At 45.3% G+C, this 22,365-nt stretch overlaps 2 protein-coding genes and 1 long non-coding RNA gene across 3 annotated transcripts in view; 2 read left to right on the forward strand and 1 right to left on the reverse strand.

Annotated features, from left to right (window-relative positions):
- LOC146670440 (N-acetyltransferase 8-like) overlaps positions 1-22,365 on the forward strand; it is an 850,360-nt gene that overhangs the window by 713,249 nt on the left and 114,746 nt on the right. The gene's annotated exons all lie outside the window — the stretch shown is intronic.
- The window catches only part of slc12a5a (solute carrier family 12 member 5a), a 194,504-nt gene that overhangs the window by 137,371 nt on the left and 34,768 nt on the right, over positions 1-22,365 (reverse strand). The gene's annotated exons all lie outside the window — the stretch shown is intronic.
- LOC146670464 (uncharacterized) lies at positions 13,949-14,778 on the forward strand. Its single transcript, XR_014911882.1, has 2 exons — positions 13,949-14,120; positions 14,679-14,778. It is a non-coding gene; the product is annotated as an uncharacterized LOC146670464 (long non-coding RNA).

The raw sequence follows: 22,365 nt of genomic DNA on the forward strand, positions 1-22,365 counted from the left end.
AGCTACTAGTTGTTTCGCCGTCATTGTGGATGTTGGATATCGAAGAATCCATAGGTCCCGCATCCTATTCATGTAGCCCCTTCCGCTGGGGTTACTTGCGTAGTAGCATTCCAACAACGCCCTGCTTTCGTCTCTTGCCCACCGATGCCTTCTTGTTCCAGTAGCCCACTTTTCGTCAGGGTGCCCTGGTTCCTCAACACCTGACGCGGACCTTGTTGATCCGGGCGACGTCCGAGCCGGCATGCCTTCATATTTATCTGTCTCGCTCATGTCTGCGGTAGGCTTGCTTAGCATAGGGGGTCTAGCCTTAGGACCCTTACTGGATACAGACGCCCCAGGCAGGAATCGAACTTGCGATTCTCTGTTCCAAAGGTGTGTAGTCTAACCACTACGCTATCCAGCTGCTCTATCTATCTCTATCTATATATATATATATCTATATATATATATATATATATAAAAAAAAATAAGCAGGACCTGGTTCTCACAGGCGGCTCTGTTTATTTGATGAGGAATCAGGAATTCATTGGAATGACATCATGTCTCCGGATTGCTTTTTTGTAAACATGTCCTCAAAGGTTGTCACTGCAACTGCATACAGAATAGAGCTCCGTGTTCATCGAAAAAATTACAAAACCAAAAACAGTGGCACTGTTAAAGCCTGACTTTTAAAATGAGAATATAAATATTGTATAACACGAATTTGGTTAGAAAAGTACATTAAAGCCCATCCTGTCTTGCTTAAGTCCAATTCATTAATTTTAAATGTGAAAGGAGAACCTGTATCTCTGTGTGTTTGCTGAATGTAAGCAGCCAACATGTGGCTTTACATCTGCAGGCAAGAATTTTTGTTCATGGAAGCATGTTATATTTGAGTGTGCACTGTCAGCATCTAGTACCGACTCTCTGCACTCTAATTATAAACAAATAAAGTGCTCATTAGTCACTTTGTAAACAAGAGGAGGGAGAGGATAAGAGGTCCCTGCATAGTTTATGCCCTTGTTTAAAGGAGCCACCGCAGAAGGAAGACACAAGTGTGAGGGTTACAGTTAATTTCACCTCTACAGAACCTGTAACTTGATCCAGATTTGGAGAAAATATAAAATAAATTGTTTTATTTTGAAGAAAAGCCCCCAAAAATATTAGTACACTGTCAATTACAGTTCTTACAAATTAAATCACAAACAGCCAAAATCAAAATCGATGCCAAAATTGGCAGCTCAAACTTCTAATTCAAATTCTACCAGAAAATTGCTGATGTGTAGGTGATGTGTAGGCGAGTGCATTTCTTCTTCAAGAAAGTTGCCAGTCAAACTGTTGATGTAGCTACTCCAAAAGCTTCTGCTATCTCTTTTTTTTCTACCTCCTTAGGCCTAATGACAACTTAATTTATTTGCACCAAAACTTCTTTATTTTACATTTACAAATATTTCTCAGTCACATTTAATAGAGGTTAGGTACTGTCCCCATGTCTGCCCGGCTGACTCAGGTCTGCTACATATGTTTCTTGTTTACATCTGCCTCTCTCACGCTTGCCGTGTCTCGCCGGGCGGAGCTCATTGTGGGCACCTGCCCCTGGCCCTTGCACCTGAGATTAAACCGGTGGCTCATTGCTTAAACTCATCCACTACTTAAGCCTTTAAGACCTACCATAGAACCAAGTCCGCCAGAGCTTATATTATATTTTTACATGCTGTGGAGCCATTTTTGGGAGCATTTCAAGTTGCTATACATCAATACAACCATTATAGCCCAGATTTTAATAATATGTATTCATTAAGTGCATAGTAAGTACATAAATTGCAAAAAAGTGCAATAAACTACAAAAAAATTGAAAATCGTTTTTGCTTTTTTAACATATATTTGTAGTTAGAGAAATTTAAGAGGCTTATCCCTCAAAACTGTAAATACAAAAAAGTTGCATAAAATAGTTTCCTACCACAGGAAATTTATTTTGAGTGTCTTCATAGTTTTATTTTTGAAATACACCAATTTTTATACACTGCAGGAAAAACGAAAATAAATATTATACTGCAAATTTGCAAAAAAGCAGCATATGCATCAAAATAAACTATTTCCAGCAGTGCAATATGAGTCCTAAGCATCCCAGAAACGACACAGAAAGTCATAAAGTCAAAGATAACTTTTAAAAAGACGAGTATAGGCCCTGAGGCCCTGATAGTAAAAAAGACTACATTTCCGCGAAAATGACGTCACTTCCGGTTTCGGGCAGGTAATGGCGGAAATGCAAAAGTTCGCGCTGACGTCTATTCCAACGTAGGAAGTGTTATGACCAGCTGATCGGATCGGTAAAGCGTGTTTCTGGAATATTATGTTTTTGTTCCTGCAAGCGCTTTTTATGCAGTTTTTGCAAAGCTTTATGTGGAAGGAAACCGTGACCTAGGACAAGCTGATGGCATAAGATGTAAGTACAACTCCTCCGGTTTCATATGCAAAAAAATTTTTTGCGCTAGCTTACGTGGTTGCAGAGCTACTGGGATTTAAAAATAGTTACGCAAAACAGAGCGTGCCCGCTCCGATCGGCTGTAAAGGGTTAAGGTAGTGGCTGGAAACATCTCGTCGCTGGACTATTGAGTAACCTCGGTAGTAAGCTCCGGAGTACTAGTTTCTTGTTGCCTTTTTGCGTCGCTGATTCATTGGCTTAATCACTTATTTTTCTGTGAACAGGAATTCCGTTTCCCTGGGAGCCCTGGGTGTGCAAGGTTGCTGGTGTGCTGTGTTTTGTGAAGTCCCTTGTGTGTGAAGAGCTCCTTTTCTGGATTCCCCTGTGTCCTGGATTCCCCCTGCCCTCTCACTTGTATATATTCGCACCTGGTGTTGTATAGCAATAAACGGAACTGTATTTTAGCTGCCTCATCTGCATTTGAGTCCATCCCACATCGTGACAGAATAGTCCAGCCACAACTATGGACTCAGCAGACTCTGCGACACCTGCCGCTGTCTCCTTGGAACAAATATTGCAACGACATGAGCAAATGCTGATTCGGCTCAGTGGAGAAGTGACGTCTTTAGCCCAGGCCCTCGCTCAGCTGACGCCACGCATGGAAGATCAATCCTCCGCCTCATCTCCACAGGTAACGTCAGCTCTCGCGGCTGCCACCTCTTCACCATCTCCTCTACCGGTGTCCCTAGACCGATACTTACCCACACCAGAGACTTTTTCAGGGGAGATGGCGAAATGTGGTGGTTTTCTGATGCAGTGCTCTTTGCAGTTTCGACAACTTCCCCATGTGTTTTCTAGTGATGGAGTGAAAATCGCATATTTCATTCAGTTGCTACAAGACTGTGCATCAACCTGGGCACAAGCTCAACTACAAGTTAACCCTGAGATCACTTTCGCTGACTTTTTGTCTACATTTCAAGCTGTGTTTGACAAAGGTTCCAGCGCCGAAGCAGCCGGTCATCGCTTACTCAACCTCAAACAAGGTAAGCGCAGCATGGCTGATTATTCGGTTGAATTTTGGACCCTGGCCACACAGACTAAATGGGGAGCAGATACCTTAAGAACCACGTTGTTGAATAATATAAATGATGATTTAAAGGATGAGTTAGGGGTACGTGAGCTTCCTGCTTCTCCTGAAGCAGTGATGTCATTATGCATTCAGGTGGACGATCGGCTGCGAGCACGCCGGGACGCACGGAAATGCACTCATCGGGAACCTCTAATGACACGAGACTTTCCCCCCGAACAGCAGAGGGCGCGCGAGTACAGCGAAAGTGAGAAGGGGGAACAGCCGATGCAGCTCGGCCACTCACGGCTCTCTCCTGCGGAGCGTCAACACCTTCTCGCCTCCGATGAGTGCTTATATTGCGGCCGCAAGGGCCATTTCATTTCTTCCTGCCCGGCTCTAGCAAAAGGGCACGCCTGCCCGTAGTAGAGAGAATACTGGTGGGCGATCTTTCCAACAAACTCTCTCCCCCCGTCTCATGTTGCCTGTCAAGCTAACAGTACGTAGCGTTTCTACTCTAGTCGATTCTGGTGCCGAGCAAAATTTCATTGACTCTTCACTAGCCTCTAAGTTGAACATTGAAGTCAAGTTACTGTCTGATCCCCTTTGTGTTTCTGCCCTCTCTGGTCAACGTCTGGCTGACATCACACACATAACCAAACCACTTTCACTCACTCTATCTGGCAACCACACTGAAAGGCAATGCTTCTTTGTGTTTTTGGCTCCTTTGACCCCACTCGTGTTAGGTCAATCGTGGCTTTTGCAACATAACCCTCAGATAGATTGGAGAAAAGGAGCGAGTGACGGGATGGAGTGCTGAGTGCCACATGAACTGTCTAAAGTCTGCCACGCCCCCAATCGCTTCTCTCTCTCCCCCGGCAAACCCTCCGAGCCACCTGATTTATCAGTAGTTCCTTCCGTGTACCACAACCTCGCGGCCGTCTTTAGCAAGGATGACAGGGCTCTAGACTAACTTTTTGCCATGGGCGTACCGGTACGCCTAACTTTAAAAGGTTAGGCGTACTGGCACAAAAGTTAGGCGCACACAAATTTTATAATAATTTATATAATATGTGTTTTTCTGGATACACTGTGCTTTTTCAGCATTCAAAGATTGATGACACCGTGTCAGAGCACTGGCTATGAATTTCAGAAGGATCGGGCCTTAACTTAACAGAAAAGTTAGCAATAGTTCTTTTCCTATTACAGCTACATCCACGTCTGTCGTGCCTAGGCTTCTCACTAGGGCTGGGTATCATCACTGATTTCTATAATCCATTCGATTCCGGTTTTCAAAGTCCCGATTCGATTCAACTTAGCCTCAGACAGTCAGAAATATTATAATTCTGATCATTTATCAGTACTGACTTCATCAGAATTGTGAACATCAATGCAGATGCCTTTGTGTGAAAGTAACTGAGAATAAAACAGAAAAACATGGAGATTTTCCTGGTCTGGCTTTTTATAGCAGATAACCTTAAAAATATTCTACAATGTTCTGCATATAAAGTTTAAATTTCTTCAGTATTGAACAACAGAAAAAATAGGCTTTCTTGTCCGAGGTCATTTAAGTGAAAAAAAGAAAAGAAAAAGACAGCAGCCACAGCGCTGTAAACAACGGTAGACTGGTGGGTAATAAGTAGAGCTGGGCGATATGAGATTTTTTCATATCACGATATGTTTTTTTCATTTCAGGCGATAACGATATCTATCACGATATAAGCCAAATAACTATATTTGTAAGATTTAAATGTGCCGTTGCTCACAAGTAAAATGTGAAATAATCAGCAGCTTGTTTTTATTTAAATATTTATTTCCCATAATAAGTTCAACAGGGTAGATGTACTTAAGGAATATGAGACTTTTTCAGATAAATAAAGGCAAATATTGCAAACTACACAAAAGGCAGCCGCTAAAGCGTTTAAGTTTCAAAATAGAACAAACGAAACAGACTACTAAATTGTCAATTCCACTTAGAAACAAAATATTAATTCTAAAAATAAATCTTAGTTTGTTTTACAGAAGAACAGACAAAACTGACTAACTTTTATCAATATCAAATAAACTGAGAACTAAAAGGAAATTCTCAATCTCTCCTTGTTGTATAGCTTAGCTTTTCAAACAGTTTTAACAGTTACTTTAGTCTGACAAAAGCCGAATGACGAATTAGCGCTTCCAGTCAGACACTGAGGCTACGTCCACACGTACACGGGTATTTTTGAAAACGGAGATTTTCCGTTTTCGTTTTAAAAAATAATCCCGTCCACACATAAAGGCAGAAATGAAGGAAAACGCTGCTATGAACATGCCAAAGCAGCAGGTGGCGCTAGATTCCTAACCGTGCAGAAATGTTGGCCAATCAGAAGTCTAGAAGCCTCGGTGGGAAAAAGTAAACAAAGCTGCGGCATAGAAGCAGAACCGAGTCGTATGTGTGGACGGACAGTAACTGTGTGTATATGTAAGCATTTAAACACTGCAGAGAGTAGAATTAACAGTAACAGTATTGTAGAAATTCATTTCACCGAAACAATAACGTGGCGCACAGTGTGACGCATGCACCAGTTTATTGTATTTCCAGACTTGCTTTCGGCACAATTTACAGTGCACGCTACTCTGTTTTTTGTCAGACTTGAAATAGCCGAAATACCTTCACACTAGAATCAGAATCAGAATCAGAAAGGGGTTTATTGCCAAATGTTGAGCAGGTTTACAACATTAGGAAATTGCTGCGGTGCTTCAGTGCAAACATAGTGTCATAAATAGCACTTAAATAGACATGAAAAAATAAAAGTAGGGATAAGAATTAAAAGTGCTACGTAGAAAGATATGTGCATGAGCTATACATGAGATATATACATGAGAATAAGAATTAAGAGTGCTACGTTGAAAGATATATACATGAGTGCAGGTGGTGATCAGTGCCAATCATGGAATGATGCAGTGAACACAGCGTAGGGTCATGTGTTAGTAGCGGGAACAGTCATATGGTTATTGTTCATGTGTCCAACAGCAGAGGGGAAGAAACTGTTCTTATGGCGAGAGGTTCTGGTGCGAATGGACCGGAGCCTCCTGCCTGAGGGGAGCAGGTCAAACAGACTGTGTCCAGGGTGAGAAGGGTCAGCTGAGATCCGAGCTGCACGCCGCAATGTCCTGGAGGTGTACAGGTCCTGCAAAGATGGGAGTCTGCAGCCAATCACCTTCTCAGCAGAGCGCACAACACGCTGCAGTCTCTGTTTGTCCCTGATAGTGGCTCCAGCGTACCACACGGTGATGGAGGAGGTGAGGATGGACTCGATGATTGCAGTGTAGAACTGCATCATCGTCCGTGTTGGCAGGTTGAATTTCTTCAGCTGCCTCAGGAAGTACATCCTCTGCTGGGCTTTCTTAATGACGGAGGTGATGGTGGGCTCCCACTTCAGGTCCTGGGTGATGGTGGTACCCAGGAAGCGGAATGAGTCCACAGAGGTGATGGGGGTGTCAGTCAGGATGATGGGGGGGAGTGGGGCTGTGTGCTTCCTGAAGTCCACAATAATCTCCACTGTCTTCTGGGCATTCAGCACCAGGTCACCAGACGTTCAACCTCCCTCCTGTAGGCAGACTCATCCCCGTCCGAGATGAGTCCAATAACGGTGCTGTCATCTGCAAACTTGATTAGCTTGACAGACTGGTGGGTGGAGGTGCAGCAGTTGGTGTACAGGGAGAAGAGCAGAGGAGAAAGAACACAGCCCTGAGGGGAGCCGGTGCTGATGGTCCGGGAGTCCGAGACATTCTTTCCCAGCCTCACATGCTGCTTCCTGTCCGTCAGGAAGTCAGTGATCCACCGGCAGATGGGATCAGGCACATTCATCTGGGAAAGCTTGCCTCAGAGATGGTCTGGAAGGATGGTGTTGAAGGCAGAGCTGAAGTCCACAAACAGGATCCTGGCGTAGGTTCCTGGGGAGTCCAGATGCTGCAGGATGAAGTGTAGGGCCATGTTGATGGCGTCATCTACAGACCTGTTGGCTCTGTATGCAAACTGCAGGGGGTCCAGGAGGGGGGCCGTGAGGGTCCTGAGATGGGAGAGAACTAGGCGCTCAAAAGACTTCATGACCACAGATGTCAGAGCCACGGGTCTGTAGTCATTTAGTCCAGTGATCCTAGGTTTCTTGGGGACAGGGATTATGGTGGAGGACTTGAAGCAGGCAGGCACATGACATGCCTGCAGTGAGGAGTTGAAAATGCCAGAAAACACTGGGGCCAGCTCGTTTGCACAGTGTCTGAGGGTGGCAGGAGACACGCCGTCTGGGCCGGGAGCTTTCCGAGCATTCAGGTTCTTAAACTGCTTCCTCACATCTGCTTCATGAATATGAAGAGTTGTGGTGGGAGGAGGTGGTGTGAAATCCTCTTTTGTGTGGGGTGAGGAGGGGGGTGTTGTAGGTGAACAGTTTGAAGGTGGTGATGGCTCTATGGAGGGGGGAGAGGTGGGGGAATTAGTGTCCAAAGTGCCTCTATTGTTGGGGCCGTTGGAGGTGTGAAGGCTGCCTGATGGCTCGTCAAAACGGCAGTAGAAGTCGTTAAGGGTGTTGGCTAAGAGCAAGTCATCAGTGGAGTGGGGGGTTTTAGGCTTGTAGTTTGTGATATTCCTAAAACCTTTCCACACAGAGGCCGAGTCATTCTCTGAGATCTGCTGCTGCATCTTCTCAGAGTACTGATGTTTAGCAATGTCCACTTCTTTAGTGAACCTGTACTTGGCCTCTCTGTAGCAGTCCCTGTCTCCGCTTCTGAACGCCTTTCTCTTTTCCAGCCACAGCTTTTTGAGTTTAGGAGTAAACCAGGGTTTGTCATTGTTATAACTCACCCTGGTGCGTGATGGCACAATGCTGTCCTCACAGAAGTGGATATAGGAGGTGACAGTGTCCGTAAACTCGTCCAAGCTGTTAGAAGCAGCCTTCAATGTGTCCCAGTCTGTGGTCTCCAAACATGTGCGAAGCTCCTCCACAGCCTCGTTGCTCCACAGTTTTTTAGTCCTCACGACAGGTTTGGAGAGCTTCAGCCTCTGTCTGTACGCGGGGATTAGGTGGATCATGACGTGGTGAGAAAGTCCGAGTGAAGCGCGGGGCACCGCGCGATAGGCCCCGCTGATCGTGCTGTAACAGTGGTCCAATGTCCTCTCCTCTCTGGTCGGGCATTTAATATACTGCTTATATTTCGGAAGCTCATGGCTCAGATTGGCTTTGTTAAAGTCCCCAAGAGCAATGATGAGAGAGTCCGGGAATGTCCGCTCCGTGTGGAGAATCTGCTCCGCGAGTGCGCACTGAGCTGCCTGCGCATCTGCGTCTGGCGGGATGTAAACAGCGGCCAGGATGAATGAAGCAAACTCCCGCGGAGAATAAAACGGTTTGCAGTGGATAAAAAGATATTCCAGAGAGGAAGAGCAGTGCTGAGCAATCACTGTCACATCTGTGCACCAGCCACTATTGATGTAGAAGCAGAGACCTCCACCTTTGGACTTACCGGAGAGAGCGGCCTGCCGGTCCGCGCGCAGCAGATGGAAGCCCTCCAGCTTGAGCGCGCAGTCTGGAATGTTCTCACTGAGCCACGACTCTGTAAAACATAAGACACAGGAGGAGGCAAAGTCTCTGTTCATGCTTCTCATCAGGGCCAGTTCGTCTATCTTATTCCCGAGTGAGCGTACATTGGAAAGGAAGATCCCAGGAAGAGCAGTTCGCAGTCCGCGTCTCCTCAAACGCACGAGTGCGCCGGCTCGCTTCCCTCTCTTTCGGCGTCTCGCTTTCCTGGTCAGAGTCAGCAGTAAATCTGCCGCAGATGCGACAAATATTGGAAATAAATCCACAGGCGTTGTAGTCCTGTAGTTAAGGAGCTCTTCTCTGGTGTACAAGTATCCAGAGGAGTGCCCAGACACAGAAGAAATGCACAAAAACAAAACAAAAGTAACGCACTGAAGCACCAGGGCGACCATACGCGGCGCCATCTTGGTTGAACATTGAACTACGGAACTTCTATGGCTCTTCCGTTCGACAATCTCTCCGGCATTGGAACCGTCATCTGTTTTCTCTTCGGTCACGCTCGGTTGATTTTTCTAGTCGGCACACTCATTTCCTCCATTACCCGCTGGCTGCTTCCCAAACAAACACATGTGCGGCTTGGCACTTGTGCTGTACGTAACAAGTCACGCGACGTGACGCTGCGGCTGTGATTGGTTCGGCTCTGCGCTACTTAGTTTGGATTGGCTGACCTTTTTTTTATTTTTTATTTTATTTTAAGAGGACAAGAGCGGCGAGGTCTATCGCGATAGCTTAATTTCTCTATCGCGTAAAAGTTATATCGCGATACATATCGTTATCGTTCTATCGCCCAGCTCTAGTAATAAGCGAATGAATAATACAGAAAACAGAGATTGGAGACGGGAAACTGTTCTTGAAGTACAGAGAGAGATAGAGAGAGAGCTAGCTGTGCATGAAGTGTGATTTTAATAGTCGTGGAAGCAAAACAGCAAAATTCATGACGACATTGATCAAATGTGAAGCGCAGTTTGCTGCTTCTTTTGCTGCTGGCTCGGTGAATTTTGGTTGGAGAGACAAAACCTGCAGCTCAGAATCAGCGCAAAAAGACGTAATCACAGCGCGGACCGGACGCATCAGAATCGCTAAGCTCCGACAGCGTGTCCGTGTACGGTCCGTCGGGTGAGAAAGCCGAGAAAGACAAAGTTGATTCTGATGCGTCGGTCCGTTCTGTGTTTACGTCTTTGTGTGGAGTCCGTGTACCTGCTCTCATTTGCTCTTTGGTTGTTGTTGAAATGGTTTTGTGAGCTTTAATCTGAGAATCTGGCGTTTCTGGCAAAACACAGTTATATTTAAAAGTCGATTCAGGATTTAATGAATTGATATCGCTTTATTCAAGCTACTCACCTCCCACTTCCACCTGCACTTTCAACTGGACCACGGCCAATCAGAGAGGTCCCGCCCCTTACTATCTCTGATTGGTTTAGTCCACGATAGGGGCATAATGTGTGTCTGTTGTTGACCACAGGGAAGGTTGCAGATTTTTTTTTTTTTTTTTTTTGCTAACCGAACATTTGGTCGCACAGGTGCAACCAAATATTTTTTTAGTCGCACCACTGAAAAATTTGGTCGCATTTGCGACCAAATTGGTCGCACTCTAGAGCCCTGGATGAGGCACGCTCGCTTCCACCTCACAGGCCCTATGATTGTGCTATTGATCTCCTTCCTGGGGCTCCCCTACTATCTGGCCGCCTGTATAGCCTTACCCAGCCAGAAAGGGAGGCCATGGAAAAATACATCACAGACTCATTGGCCGCGGGCATTATTTGACCGTCATCATCTCCAGTAGGTGCCGGCTTTTTCTTCGTGGAGAAGAAGGATAAATCCCTTTGGCCATGTGTTGACTTCCGCCGACTCAACAGTATCACTGTGAAAAACAAATACCCCTTACCTCTTCTTTCCACCGCCTTCGAACTGCTGCAGGGGGCGACAGTGTTTAGCAAGCTCGATTTGCGCATTGCATACCACTTGGTGAGAATCAGACGGGGAGATGAGTGGAAAACGGCATTTAACACACATTTAGGCCACTTCGAGTATCTAGTTATGCCGTTTGGGTTGACGAATGCTCCTGCCGTTTTTCAAGCCTTGGTAAATGACATCCTCAGAGACTTTATTAACCGCTGTGCTTTTGTTTACCTAGATGATATTCTCATCTTCTCCATGTCCCTAGTAGAGCATGAGGTCCACGTGAGGCAGATTCTTCAACACTTGTTGGAGAACAAGCTATTCGTAAAGCCTGAGAAGTATGAGTTTCATGCGGACACGGTGGCGTTCCTGGGGTACATAATCACACGAGGCAACTTGAAACCTGACCCGGTGAAGGTCCGCGCAGTTCTAGACTGGCCCCATGCATCTAACCGTCATCAACTCCAGCGTTTCCTGGGTTTTGCCAATTTTTACCGCCAGTTCATTAAAAATTTCAGCCAGATTGCATTACCTCTCACTAGCCTCACTTCACCCAAAGTGTGTTTTCAGTGGAATCAGGCAGCTCAGGTGGCATTTACCTGCCTGAAGGAGAGATTCTCCACCGCTCCCATCCTGCGTCAGCCCAACCGGGACCAGCAGTTTATAGTGGAGGTGGACGCATCGGAGTCTGGGGTCGGGGCAGTCCTGTCACAGGGCTTTGAAGGTAAGCTCTGCCCTTGTGCCTTTTTCTCCCATCGGCTCTCTCCCGCGGAGCAGAACTATGACATCGGGGACAGAGTTGTTGGAAGTGAAACTCGCCCTGGAGGAATGGAGGCATTGGCTAGAGGGCGCCAAGCACCCCTTCATCGTCTGGACAGATCACAAAAACCTAGAGTACATCAGATCTGCCAAGCATATCAACTCTCATCAGGCAAGCTGGGCTCTGTTTTTTACTCGGTTTAATTTAACTCCATCACCTACAGGCCAGGCTCCCGTAACATCAAGACGCCCTTTCTCGACAATTCACCACCGTCGAGGAATAGTTGGATCCCGGACCCATTCTTCCCACCTCCAGCGTGATTGGAGCAGTCTCCTGGGAGATTGAGGCCCTGGTCTGTAACGCTCAAGACTCTGAACCCAACCCTGGTACCGGCCCGCGACCATCCGGTCACAGGTTCTTCAGTGGGGTCATGACACTCGTCTCACCTGCCATCCCGGGATTCACCGCACCATCACCTTTCTGCAGTGTTATTTCTGGTGGCTCACGCTAATAAAAGACGCTACCGAATATGTCAAAGCCTGCTCCACATGTGCCCGGAACAAGCTCTCTCACCAGCTACCGCTGTCCACGCCGGGCCGGTCGTGGTCTCATATTGCCCTCGATTTCATCACTGGGTTGCCGCCCTCCTCAGGTAACACTGTAATATTAACAATTGTCGACCGGTTTTCCAAGGCTGCTCACTTTGTAGCTCTCCCCAAGCTCCCGACCGCCTTGGAGACCGCCCGATTGCTCACTACTCACGTGTTCAGGCTCCATGGCATTCCTGAGGATATAGTCTCGGACAGGGGGCCTCAATTCACTTCTCATGTTTGGAGGGAGTTCTGTACCGCCCTGGGGGCCATGGTTAGTTTGTCGTCTGGTTTTCATCCCCAGAGCAATGGACAATTGGAACGGGCCAACCAGGAGTTGGAGGCAGCTCTTCGCTGCGTTGTGTCTCACAATCAATCCACCTGGAGTGAACACCTGCCGTGGATAGAATACGCACAGAACAGCCTAACCTCGACTGCCACGGGCGGTCTCCCTTTGAAGCCTCTTTGGGTTATCAGCCACCGCTGTTTCCTGCACTTGAAGGTGAGCACTCTGTCCCCTCCGTTCAGCACCACCTCCACAGGTGCCGCTGCGCCTGGCGTGCCACCCAAGCTGCCATCATGCGGATTAAGGAGCGGAATAAAGCCCTTGCTGACCGCCAGCGGACCCCAGCCCCGGATTATGCTGCTGGCCAAAAGGTATGGCTGTCAACTCGTTTTGTACCGCTCAGAGCAGAATCAAAGAAGCTCTCGCCCAGCTTCATTGGACCGTTTGAAATTGACTCTGTTGTTAACCCTGCCTCTGTCTGCCTAAAACTGCCACGCAACATGAGCATTCACAATGTCTTTTAGGGCTGCACAATATTAGGAAAATCTGCGATGTGCGATAACTGTGATCAATACTGCGATAACGATATGACTTGCGATAAAATAAATAGCAAAAACAAAACAAAAAATGAATACATAATTTCCATTTTACTACAACAGTTTTATTTAATGAAAGCTGCTGTATTAGCAGTGTAACAACAAAATGCACTTTAACATTGAAACATTGCCCCCATAAAAAAATTTCTGAGGCTTGAATTCTGAAAGACATCCTTCCCGGTCTCTAGAATTAGTTTTAAATAAACTTAACTTAAATTATACTGCAAATTATCTCAATGCAGTTGTTCATCATTTTACCACTCACCAAGTAGTTATGATGTAAGTCAAAACTGGAGAGGAAACTTTACTGTAGTGCTTGCGTAGTTTTCAGCTTGGCTCAGTTCAAACATGACAGTCCAGCGGCATGTTTCGTACATTTGTGGAATGGCGACATGGGAAAAGTAGTTTCGTAAGGGGATGCGGTATATCCGGTCCACTTTATGTATCAGACTGGTGAAGCCCTCTCTGCTAACTGTATTTATAGGCACCATGTCTTTGTCAAAAAATGTGTAATGTCTCTGTTATTTCTTTGTACCGCTTTGACGTTTTCTCATAAGTTGTTCCACTTGAAAAACTCTGATACAGAGACGGCTGTTGGACTGCGGTGCTCTTTGTCTTATGTAGCCCAGCTAGAAAAAAAGAGCAGTGGAAAGTAGTTTTTTTTCATGTATAATGTAAAGAATTTAGTCATTTCTTTTTTTTCTTTTATGTTTAAAGGAAGATGTGGACCAATAAGATTATCTGTTGTCATTTAACTTGGCCAATCATTAATGAGCTCCCAGTGACCCTTGCTGTTGACCTTGATCACATGATTTCCTGTGTTGCCATTTCGTTCCTGTTCATATAATGCCATGTGCCAGAGAAACTAATGTTCCCGAAGTCGAATCGCTAGGAGTTAAAAGCAAGTCTGCTGCAGTTGTTTTTGGTTGTTCAGAGTTTCACCCTGTCAACGGTGAGTACGAAAAGTGGGGAAAACCTAATTTGTTAAGGATAAAAAGGGCAGACTTAACGGGACGGCGAGTCCGCTAGCCGCTAAGCTAACTGCTAGCGCTCACGCTAGCAGAATTTGACTGTGTTCTGTGTGTGAAATGGCTAGTGACTGCAATCATATTACGTTTAAGAAAAAAAACAAAAGAGATGGTGCTAATCAGTTTTATGTTTAACAAGTTAATCCAATTGTACGCCGATTCTCAGATTTTCAGTTGTGTTCTTTGAGTTGGTTATAATGCACAAGTCTGGTGAGCTACTGTGAGTTGCTGACTGCAGCTACAGTGTTAACTATAGAAGCTGTGTTTTTTTTGAGAACATTGTCAGCCGTCAGGTTGATAAAATTATAGCTCATCTAAGAGGATATGATGCTGCAGTGATATAATTTTGTTGTACAACAGAGCTAGCTGAATTAAGATATAGAGTTACACTAATACTTATTGTTCATTTTTGAATGTTTTAAGTAAGTGTGGCTGTTTCACAACGGTGAATGTGACTATATGGACCTGTGACCTGTTTATAGGTCAGGTTTTTTTGTTATCTGGTAAAAGGATGACTCGACAGACGGACCCAGTCTGAAGCAAGCCCCATCGAGGAGCAGTGATTCCACAGTTCCAGTTAACTGGATGGCGAGCCAACCCGAAATTGAAAAGGATTTGCCAAGGTTTTATTGAAGCCAAAGTTTCGTTCCCATTGAAGCTTCAGATACCTGCAGGACTACGAACTTTCTTCCTTCATCGGAGTGTGGTAGGACAAACATTAAACAAACTGAACGGGCCCCAACGATCCATCAGTTATCAGACATTATCCACTCATATAATTGACTCAGAGAAAGCTGTATGCGCGCACTTTTATTTAGTTTGTTATTTTGGGGGAAATATTTTGTATTTTATTTTATTGTTTTTTCATTACATTGTTGCAGCTGCTGTGTGTCAAATATAACAAATTTGTGAACAGTATATTGTGGTGTGGTCTCTTCTTATTGGTGTTTATACCTTGGGCTCCTGCCGATCCTAGATCTTCTGATACTGGCTAGTGGGAGTTCGGTCATTCTTAATAATAATTCACAAGTTGGGTTACACTTAACATTAGCAACCTTTGTTTGGCTAGCCCTGTCTTTCTGGAACTATTCAAACAGTTCTCTGTGGTTATATTGAAGATGATGGTGGAGATTAGTCGTGTTTCCTCTGGTGGTTGCCACGAGTGTTCGGCAAGTTTTGCAGAGTACCTGTGTTTGGAGAACATCGTCTTTATCAAATCCAAAGTACCTCCAAATAAGCGAGGTACTTTTTTTTTTTTTTTTTTAGGCATGAGTTCATAGTCAGTGGCGTTCTCGTCATGCGTCTCGCTCTCAGCCTTTACAAATCTGATTCGTTGCTGCAGCATTGTTCGCTCCCCACCTGCGTAGGAGGCGGGCCTCTAATCCATTTGATTGGTTAATGCCGTGAAGGGCTCTATTCGACTGGTCAAATGTGTAAAGGGGTTTCTTTGATTGGTAAATTCTTTAAAGCACGTGTGTAAACATTTTAAGGTACCCAGTTATCGCAGTTTATGTCATCTTTTGCGATGGGCCCATCGCGGAGGCTGATATCGCGATGACAATAAATTTTTGATTTATTGTGCAGGCCTAATGTCTTTCATGTCTCGCAGATCAAGCCATTGCTCTCCAGTCCGTTGTGCCTTCCTGCCAGGCCCCCTCCACCCGCCCGGCTCATGGATGGTCAGGAGGTGTACAACATCACTTGCATCATGGACTCTCGGTGCCGGGGGAGGGATGTCAAGTACCTGGTGGATTGGGAGGGCTACGGGCCAGAGGAACGCTCCTGGGTGCCTCGGTCAGCTGTCCTGGCTAAAGGTATGCTGCGGGAGTTCCACCGTCAGCACCCGGGTAAGCCTGGTGGGTCGCCGGGAGGCCCCCGTTGAGGGGGGTACTGTCATGGTCCCCATGTCTGCCCGGCTGACTCAGGTTGGCTACATATGTTTCTTGCCGTGTCTCGCCGGGGCGGAGCTCATTGCGGTCTCCCGCCCCTGGCCCTCACACCTGAGATTAATCACACACCTGTGGCTCATCGCTTAAACTCATCCACTACTTAAGGCAGTGGCTGGAAACATCTCGTCGCTGGACTATTGAGTAACCTCGGTAGTAAGCTCCGGAGTACTAGTTTCTTGTTGCCTTTTCGCGTTGCTGATTCATTAGATTAATCACTTGTTTTTCTGTGAACAGGAATTCCATTTCCCTGGGAGCCCTGGGTGTGCAAGGTTGCTGGTGTGCTGTGTTTTGTGAAGTCCCTTGTGTGTGAAGAGCTCCTTTTCCGGATTCCCCTGTGCCCTGGATTCCCCCTGCCCTCTCACTTGTATATATATTCACACCTGGTGTTGTATAGCAATAAACGGAACTGTATTTTAGCTGCCTCGTCTGCGCTTGAGTCCAGCCCACATCGTGACAGGTACGTCTGTTGATGCAAGCATCAAATCAGCCAATCACATGGCATCAACTCAGTGCATTTATTCATGTAGACAAGGTCAAAATAACAAAGCAGCAGAATGGGAAACAAAGGTGAAATGACTGACTTTGAATGTGGTATGGTTGCTGGTGCCAAATAGGCTGACCTGAGTATTTCAGAAACTGCTAATCTACTGGGATTTCCCTGCACAATCTTCTTTAAGAAAGAGAAAAAAGAGAATGGTTCGAAAAAGAGATAACATGTAATGAGAAAAACTGGATGAAAACACCTTGTTGATGTCAGAGGAAAATTGCCAGACTTCTTTAAACTGACAAGAAAGCAACATTAACTCAAGTAACAACTATGGCATGCAAAAGAGCATCTATAAACACACAACACGTTGAAGTCTAAAGCATATGGGCTAGCAACAGAAGACCACACTGAGTGCCTCTCCTGTCAGAAAAGAATACAACACTGAGGCTTCAATTCACAGAGGCTCACCAAAATTGGACAATACAAGATTAAAAAATGTTGCCTGGTCTAATACATTGGACATTTGGATGGTAGGATCAGAATTTGGCAACACGAAACAACAGGAAAACATGGATCCATCCTGCCTTGTATCAGTGGTCCAGACTAATGATAGTGGTGTGATGGTGTGAACAAAATGTTTCATCGGCGTGATGGATCACAATATGATGAATGAAATATGATATTTCATTAATTAGTATCTTTATTCATTTATGTGAACAAACAAATCAACACTGTTTTAAAGGAGGAAGATAAAAATTTGACACCAAGCCGGGGATGATTCCACCACGTCCAGACTTCCCTGTTATTACACTGATGACAGAAAGCCAGAGTTGTCCACATCTAATAGGTAACAAACCATTTACTAAACCTGCTTTCTGGTCCCATATGGGCTATACGTATTGGACTGATGAAGCTCATGTTTACTGATTAGAAAGCAGGAAAGCAACAATATTTCCAAATGCAGGACTGAGTTTTCATTATTCACTCCAGCCTCAGTAGCCAGTGAGGAAGATGAGCTCTGTTTGTTTTTGTCTGTGGGAAGGTTTTTAGACCTCCATTTCCCCATTGGAACCTTGTTGTTGTTCTTAAAAACACATTAACAGGGAAAAAAAAAAAAAAAAGAGTCATTAAAGCCACAACCTGTGCTTTCGGTCTACAGGGAATTACACAATTTATATAGAGAGAATAACAACAGAGGCTCTATTAAAAGCAGAAAATTATCTTATCTCTGCTTCTATGAAATGAACATTTTGGCCATTTTTACTACACTGTCATTCTTGGGACAGTTTGCGGGTAATTTGCACATTAATATAACAACTTCGCTGTTATATTCAGGCCTACACACTGCACCTTCTCCAAGTCTCATCTTTGATAGAGAAGAGGGTAGGTGACTGTAACTTGATCACTATTTTATCTACATACTGGACAAGTGGCAACCAAGAACGGATATATTTGGTTGCATTCAACTTTTTAAAATGCATGATAAACTGCCAGATTTTACCTAATCTATACAGTTTAATCACATTTTGAAACAGTTACATTTCTGCATTTGCAGAATGAAAATTTATTACTCCATGGAAACAGTTTTAGTCAACTGGCTAATGTCAGCTTGTGAGCATGGAATGCAGTTCTGCAAATGAGCTCAATCAATGCTGGGGTTTCTGGGGTCACTGAAAATACCAATTTCCACACACATATTTTTAAGCACCTTTTTGTTATAACACTGCTGTCCACCATAACACTGTTTGCTGAGGTGTGAGGTATGCTACCACCTATACTGGACGCAGTCCTGAAAATAATGGAAACAGCATCAGATTCACTCTGCAGGACAATGTGATGACACTTTGTGATAGAAATATTTCTGAATAACAAAATGTAAAACTGAAGGAATGATACAGATATGTCTGCGTTTTACTTCAACCAATTCACTGTTGCTGTAAGTAATTTAAAATATTGTGTTAAATGAAATAATTTGTCTGTAAACACTTAAACTGCATGGCTAGGACAGACACCGATATGTGCAGTTGGGTATGTCGACCATGCTGTTACACCAGTTCAGCAGGCGATGAAGTGAGGTACAGTGAGTGTTCCCTGGGGAGAGGGGAACACTAATCTGAATGACTGAAAAACATAGGAAAGAGCACAAAAGTGGAGAGTGTGAGGGTTGGTGAAATGGTGAAAAAAAATGAAATGTGGATAGAAACCGAGAGAGAGGGGGATGGAACATTCAGGTTTAGAGGGTAGAGTGTAGAAGAAAGTGTAGAAAAGAGGGATGTAATCCATGATCCAAATGGAGGGCGGCTTGCTGTTAGGAGTAGCAGGGGAATGGGGCTCTCAGACGGCCATACTGGGTAAAAATAGCCGAGAGAAGCAGGGCAGGACTCCTCTATAATGAATAATACACAGAAGAGGAGGGAGGAGGAGCGGAGTGTAGAGAAGAGGGGGGGCTGGTTGGCTTAGATAATAATATAATTAATTACAGGAATTGTGCTTTCTCACTAATCATCTAGTCTGTACAAAGATAAATGATGCTAAATCTTTTATATTACTTATTTATATTACTTGTTTATATTACAAAACATCAATATTTGAAGGTTGCAGATAAGTCAAAACATGCCATAACCCATGTGAGACCACAGATCAGAGAGCATTACAAAACCATTTGGGTTTTAGAGAAGTGAGAGGAGAAATGTGAGGCTTTTATCCCCAATGTAGCCACAGAGACACAAGGATATGCAGTAAGCTCTTTCTTTGAATCAAATATTCACACAGTGGAGAGAAGCACTGTATAACACAGATCCCCATGGATCTGCCTAAGACACTTTGTACTGTGCATCAACACAGGTACAGTTCATTCTATAAACTCAACAGGCAGCAACCTTCAAATTTTCATTTTCTTCTAGTGAAAAGCTTGACGTAACAGACCTCTATATACATTACCTAACACTGCCACAAAAGCACACAGTCATAACGAACATGAAGATGCTCCAGACAATATATATATATATATATATATATATATATATATATATATATATATATATATATATATATATATATATATATATATATATATATATATAATTATTATTCCCTTGCCACTGAGAGTACACCTTTGCTGGTTCTGGATCTGAGGGCAGACCACAGCGACCTCCCTGAACAGGGTCCAGTAACCATCACAGTGGCAGATATCCAAGAAAGGGTCTCCAGTATGAAGAGTTGGACAGCACCAGGGCCCGACATGGTTCACGCCTACTGGCTAAAGAAGCTGACTGCACTCCACGAGCGTCTGGCAGCACAAATGAACCAGCTGCTAGTTAACGAGAGACACCCGGAATGGCTAACCGAAGGTTGGACGGTCCTGATCCCCAAGGACCCCAAGAAGGGACCGGTCCCCTCCAACTACCGACCAATAACCTGCCTCAGTACTACATGGAAGCTCCTGTCAGGCATCATATCGGCAAAGATGAACAGGCACATGGGTCAATACATGAGCGGGACACAGAAAGGAATTGGCAAGAATACCAGAGGCGCAAAACACCAGCTACTGGTAGACAGAACAGTCAGCCGAGACTGCAAGACCAGACTGACCAACCTGTGCACGGCCTGGATTGATTACAAGAAGGCCTATGACACAATGCCCCACAGCTGGATACTGGAATGCTTAGAATTGTACAAGATCAATGGGACTCTAAGAGCCTTCATCAGGAACTCAATGGGGATGTGGTGTACAACACTAGAGGCCAACTCCAAGCCCATAGCACAAGTCACCATCAAGTGCGGGATCTACCAAGGAGATGCTCTGTCCCCACTGCTGTTCTGCATAGGCCTGAACCCCCTCAGTGAGATCATTAACAAGACTGGCTACGGATACAGACTACGGAACAGAGCAGTTGTCAGCCACCTCCTGTACATGGATGACATCAAGCTGTATGCCAAGAGTGAACGAGACATCGATTCACTGATCCACACTACCAGGCTATACAGCAATGACATTGGAATGTCATTCGGACTGGAGAAGTGTAGTCGGATGGTAACAAAGAGAGGGAAGGTAGTCAGAACTGAGGGGATTGAACTACCAGAAGGCAACATTGCAGACATAGAGGACAGTTACAAGTACCTGGGGATCCCGCAGGCGAATGGGAACCATGAAGAGGCCGCTAGAAAAGCTGCAACCACCAAGTACCTGCAGAGGGTCAGGCAAGTCCTGAGGAGTCAGCTGAATGGTAAGAACAAGATCCGGGCCATCAACATGTACGCCCTGCCCGTGATCAGGTACCCTGCTGGGGTAATAGGCTGGCCAAAGGAGGAGATGGAAGCCACTGACATAAAGACAAGAAAGCTCCTTACCATGCATGGAGGGTTTCACCCCAAGTCCAGCACCCTGAGGCTGTACGCTAAGCGGAAGGAAGGGGGCCGGGGACTGGTGAGTGTCAGCACCACAGTCCAGGATGAGACAACGAACATCCAAGAATACATTGGGAAGATGGCCCCAACTGACCCAGTGCTCAGTGAATACCTCAGGCAGCAGAAACCCAAGAAAGAGGAGGGAGACGAGGAACCATCATGGAAGGACAGGCCCCTGCACGGTATGTACCACTGGCAGATAGAGGAGGTGGCTGATATCCAGAAATCCTACCAGTGGCTGGACAAAGCTGGACTGAAAGACAGCACAGAGACACTAATCATGGCAGCACAAGAACAAGCTCTGAGTACAAGATCCATAGAGGCTGGGGTCTATCACACCAGGCAAGACCCCAGGTGCAGGCTGTGTAAAGATGCCCCAGAGACAATCCAGCACATAACAGCAGGGTGCAAGATGCTAGCAGGCAAGGCATACATGGAACGCCATAACCAAGTGGCCGGCATAGTGTACAGGAACATCTGTGCCGAGTATAACCTGGAAGTCCCGAGGTCAAAATGGGAGATGCCCCCAAGGGTGGTGGAGAATGACCGAGCTAAGATCCTGTGGGACTTCCAGATACAGACGGACAAAATGGTGGTGGCTAACCAACCGGACATAGTGGTGGTAGACAAACAGAAGAAGACGGCCGTAGGGATCGATGTAGCGGTTCCGAATGACAGCAATATCAGGAAGAAGGAACACGAGAAGCTGGAGAAATACCAAGGGCTCAGAGAAGAGCTCGAGAGGATGTGGAGGGTGAAGGTAACGGTGGTCCCCGTGGTAATCGGAGCACTAGGTGCGGTGACTCCCAAGCTAGGCGAGTGGCTCCAGCAGATCCCGGGAATAACATCGGAGATCTCTGTCCAGAAGAGCGCAGTCCTGGGAACAGCTAAGATACTGCGCAGGACCCTCAAGCTCCCAGGCCTCTGGTAGAGGACCCGAGCTTGAAGGATAAACCGCCTGCAGGTTTTTTTCCCCCTTCCATCAGAACTGGATTTGCAATTCTTGCAACTTCATACTGATTCTGCACTGTACAAAAAGACAAAAGAAAAAAAATGAAAGAAAAAAAAATTCACTCCACAAATTGGGGAACCTAATCAATCTGTCATATTCTACAATGACACAGTTCCTTATTGAATAGTAGCAGCAACAGCAGCAGTGCATTGTTTGAGCCTTACTTGTGGAAAATTGATTGCCACGAGCATTATGTCGCTGAATGAGTTTGTTTACCCTGTTCAGTTTACAAAAATGATGGGGGAGATGTTGCAGCCACTCAGTTCTAAACTAATCACCCTGTCTCTTGATAACACAGCAAAACAATGATGAAT

The sequence above is a fragment of the Rhamphochromis longiceps genome, linkage group LG5 (assembly GCF_057381845.1).
Source record: "Rhamphochromis longiceps isolate RC_006_pf linkage group LG5, R_longiceps_female_GT1.1, whole genome shotgun sequence".
NCBI classification, from domain to species: Eukaryota; Metazoa; Chordata; class Actinopteri; order Cichliformes; family Cichlidae; genus Rhamphochromis; species Rhamphochromis longiceps.